Source organism: Montipora capricornis, chromosome 2 (assembly GCF_036669925.1).
Source record: "Montipora capricornis isolate CH-2021 chromosome 2, ASM3666992v2, whole genome shotgun sequence".
Classification (NCBI taxonomy): Eukaryota; Metazoa; Cnidaria; class Anthozoa; order Scleractinia; family Acroporidae; genus Montipora; species Montipora capricornis.
The window spans coordinates 40065861-40070860 of NC_090884.1; the positions used below are offsets into that span (position 1 = coordinate 40065861).

The following is a 5000-nucleotide window of genomic DNA, read 5'->3' on the forward strand; positions in this document are numbered from 1 at the left end:
GGATGCACTGAATTAATGCTGTTATTGTCATCTTTGATAAAATAAATCTACCTAAAATCAGGACTTTGTTTTCAAAATTAGGAAGTGGCGACGTATTGATTCTGAAGTTGCTCCAAAACACGGGGTATTTTCAATGTACGGACGTGCTGATGTTTATAATTACCAGGTCATAGCCCCAGAAGTCCAGCCATTCACTCCATTACGACCTGCTCTTCCTCCTGCAGACAATGAACTGGACCGATCACCAATGGGCAACGAGGTTATTGAGACCTGCGTCACCCCGAGAAAGGTACAGGCTGTTCAAACAACCTTACAAGGAGAGCACTCAAGGTACAGATGCGCTGTCAAACTTCTGCCATTCTTCTTCACTAAAGAAGAATTAGGTACCAGCAACACAGACGGCAGTCATAAGAAACAACGTCTTGACAGAAACAAATTAAATTCCTTGAAGGTTCTTTTATTTAGCAAGTTTCCTGTCGAATCTCATGAAGAAAAGGAGAAACTATGGAAATTTATAGATGCCGGGCTAGCAAGTTTAGTGGGGTGGTAAAGAGGGATACTTAAGGACAGGGTTTCTGTAAAATTTTTGGTCATTTTGTAATTTCAGCCTATTGTTATTAAAGTACATGCATTTTACTGTTAGTAACCGAAATTGTTCAGCCGATTTTCTTCATATAGAAGCTTTTAAAATAAACTGTTGTCTTTATTGTGCGAGCCAATGTCTCCTCAGCTTAAGTATATTACTTGCGTGACAGAAACGGGTTCCTCAATATAAAAATTATTTTTCCACAAACGCGTCAAAACAATGTCCTTGGGGCAACTGGGGTTTGCTTTTCGTGACAGAAGCGGGTTCTTCGATATACAAATTATTTTTCCACAAACGCGTCAAAACAATGTCCTTGGGGCAACTGGGGTTCACTTTTCGTCTCTTTGTAGTTCAATGCACCCAAAACCAACAAAACCTGAACTGGGCTGACGAGTTTCTGTGTCATGAAGAAAAGACAAAGATTGCACGGTTGCTTCAAAATAAATGTTTTCTGGTCGGGACTATTGTCACCACGGACTTACACTCTTACAACCCAGTGACAAAGTGTGTAATGCACTTACAGTGCACCACCACAAAAATTATCTCACTTGTTGGCACTTGCTGAGAGGCACACCTTGTTTTTATGTATGAACATGTCAGTGGTTCTTGTCATTTAAAGTTAATGCCTTCATACAGAAAAACTTCCAATGTGAATGCCTCCAAGCATCTTGTATGACAAGTGCAAATGATTTAATCATTGTGTCTTCCCACGGGAAGCCTCATCATTTCTCCTGCACCAAATTGCACCTTGGTATTATAGAGGAAACATAATTTGCATACTTCAGTGGACGCATGACTGCTACCCCCAGCAAAGGTGAGGTATTGCCTCATCCCAAGCGGTCAATAATTTCAGGTGCAACTGTACAAAACACCTCCACTTCTACTGAAAGGGAAGCCACCAGTTCCAGAACAACTAGTAAGTGTACAAAATGTAAACAATTGGGTCACACAAGGAGAAACTGTTTGTTGTGAATTGGCTATAAACAAAAGTGCAACTTGCTGGCTCCATTATTCCTTTAAAGTGCCACTGAAACGAAATTTTCGTATCTGACATTTTTGCATAATAATAAAGTTTGAACCTTACTTACAATCGCTGTGGCGTTTTTTTGGTTGAACGGAGCGCGGAAAGCTTTCTTTTAGCCCTTTGAACTTGGCTAATGGCGCCCAAAATTGGAGGCCATCTTGGCGCGGCCAAAACAGCCGTGTGACGTCACTGGTTGTATACATCTATTGTGGATCACAGAACTCCGAGTAAACCCCAAGTGAGCATGGAGTGCGGCGAAAATGTTGAGAAGCCCAAAAAAAAGTCTTTGGGCAAGTACTGTGTAGCTGGTGGGCCCGGAAATGTTAGTTGTACTAATAACTCCCGAACAGTGGGCATATCGATGCATATGTTTCCTTGTGACGATGTAACTCGCGAGAAATGGGTTCGCTTCGTGCGAAGACATCGGGCAAAGTGGCAACCATCGAAAACATCAGTACTGTGTTCCGTGCATTTTGAATTGTCAGACTTTGAGCAGGGACTCGATCTAAATCTCGGAGAAGGCTCTTCCTTTCAAACAAAGCGATGGTCAAAGAAGGGTGCTGTGCCAACCAAAGATTGTGTACAGCTGCAAGAAAATGCCTTGACCTCGCGCCAGCAAAGAATGGTAAGTGTGTGCTTACAAAAGGTGTGAAATTTTGAGAAAGTTCGCTTTGCGTTTGGACGAGGAATGAATACGCAGTTTGTAGCTTTAGGATTGATTTGGATATCTATGTTTACATTCTTACACTTAGATTATTCGACATGCTTCTAAGCAGCTGATAACTTCTCATGAGGAACCGAAAGAAGCTCCTCACATTTCTGACGTTTTGGCCGATTCGCTGCCACCGCCATGTGATCACGATCAAGATGTTGATGTCTGTCCACTGACACCGGTTCCTTTACCAGAGACAAATGTGATTTATCCTCCTGATATCGAGCCCAAGGTCTGTTGTTCAACACTATATGCATCAGAACCGACCACAACTACCTGTGATATGTGCCAAACATACGTTAAACGCTTGGGGCAGGTACAGGATTCTTGCCGGAAAGTGAAGCAAAGAAGGACTGTGTTACAGATGGAAGTTGCAGGTCTCAAGAGGATAAATAAAGATCTCTTAAAGGTAAAGTCTATTTGGAACATTGCGCTATTTCTTTGTTGGCGAAGTAACTGATATTTTTTATTCTTTTCATATTAACCGAATAGCAACTACAAAAACAGTCCATGTCGTTTAGCTCTGACGAAGACGACGAAGAAGAATATGATAGGCCAACTGACAAGGAGATGGGCAATGACCAAGATCCCCTCGACCTCCCAAGTGAGGAATCCTTATCTGATGAAGATGAAAAAGACACCGATCCTGAATGGAAATTGTTAGAGGAACAAGCAGAGAACCTGAACGATGGGAATGATGAAGAGGTGGATAATCCTGTGACAAGAAATACTATCAAGTACGTAGGAATTGACTAGCTCCGATTCCTCTTTCCAATTTTTTTCTGTCGGGAACCACTGTACTTTCGATTCCTTTTCGCATCGTTTCTCCTCTGCCAATTTGCGGAATGATTTAACTGAGAAACTTTTTGTACTGTTTTTATTCAGAATCACCTTATTTAATTTTTATTTTGTTAGTTGAGTTTTATTTTTTATGGAGTTTTTGTAAAGCGCCTTATTTTACATTTCATTGTATATTCTCAGCAAACTATATAAGGGGTTATGTATTTAGTTGCTAATAAACCCATGTATTTACTTATTATCTGGAGCGAATTTAGCCCCACATAACAGATGTAGTCCAGCAATGTATTCATCTAATTACTCAGACAAAAATCAAGCTCTTACTAATATGTTTTTTTTTTCAGTGACACCTGGTACCCCATGTCAGGATGAACCAAAATTTATTGTCTTTTACAGTGCGTTGATGACAGTTTTCTCCCTTTTCTGCTTTACCTGCAAAGCCAACAATCCAAAGGCGTCAATGGACAGTTGCGGCACCATGGTGACAGTAACCCAATACTGTCAATCATGCAAGAAAATTTTCAAATGGAGGAGTCAGCCATTTATACTGGGGAGATATCCAGCTGGAAATGTTCTTCTCAGTTTTGCTGTCTTAATGGCTGGTGCCTCCATTAGTAAATTACTCCTTGTTTTTAAACACATGGGGCTAAGTGTGTATGAATCAAGGACATTCTTTTACCACCAAAGCAGATTTCTCTTTCCAATTATTTTGAAGTACTGGGAAACCTATCAGGCATCATTGGTTACAAAGATAAAGGGCATGAAAGATGCAGTTTGGTCTGGAGATGGGGGGTTTGACTCGATGGGGCATTTAGCTAAATTTGGGGTGTACACACTCCTATGCTCACCTATAATGAAGATTGTGCACTTTGAGTTATTACAGGTAATTGTAATACAAAATTACTGGGTGTTTCATTATAATAGCTCCATGATTTTCAGTGAACATGCTACTTTCACTAAATGCATCAGGTTTTTCCAAATGTGTTCGTAGTAGAGCAGAATCCAGGTATTTGAATAAAAATCTCAATTTAATAAGAGATGTTTTTACGAGATACATGGTTTATGCTCATCGAAGTTAGTGAATGGAAATATGTTTTTTAAATCTAGCAATGATGATTCTGCAGCAGACCATGCAATTTTGTGTTTCTTGATTGCAGGCCAACCAGACAGGTAGCAGCAATGCTATGGAACTAGAAGGTGCTAAGCTCTGCTTTGATTACTTACAGAGGGTTGCAGGGCTTACAATCAAAGTTTTTGTTTCCGACCGACACAGAGGAATAGCTAAATGGATCAGAGAATGTCAACCTTCAGCGACTCACTTCTTTGACCAATGGCATGTAGCAAAAGGGTTGGTGAAGAAACTTCTGGCTGCCAGCAAAGTAAAAGGTTGCGAAGTGATAGCAAAATGGGTGAAGGCTGTAAAAAACCACATCTTTTGGTGTTCCACCTCAACAAAATCTGGTTTCCAAGATTTAATTTTAGCAAAATGGAAATCTTTCATGCAGCATGTGTCAAACAAACATACCAATCACCCTGACAAGCTTTTTGAAGAATGTGCACACTATGACAACATTGAGCGTAGGAAATGGATCAAAGTAGGTTAGTTAAATGAAACGATATTTATTTCTTCAAATGATAAGTTAATAGAAATGTAATGCCCGTTTCTAAATAAACACGTGAATAAACCACATTTTCCTGATACCTTGGATAAAGTATCTGTTTTGAAATGTAAAAGTAGATTACTATTGCTTAGAAATGACTAATTTCCAACAATGCAATTTTATGACTGATTTAAAAATCAGTTATATTTTACCTCTCATGTTAACCATAATTTTGTACTTGCAGCTTTTCAATCTGGTTTTATTTTCTTAGGCACAAAG

At 39.7% G+C, this 5000-nt stretch overlaps 1 pseudogene; it reads left to right on the plus strand.

The window, feature by feature from the left end:
• The window catches only part of LOC138037337 (uncharacterized), an 8875-nt pseudogene that overhangs the window by 2977 nt on the left and 898 nt on the right, over positions 1–5000 (plus strand).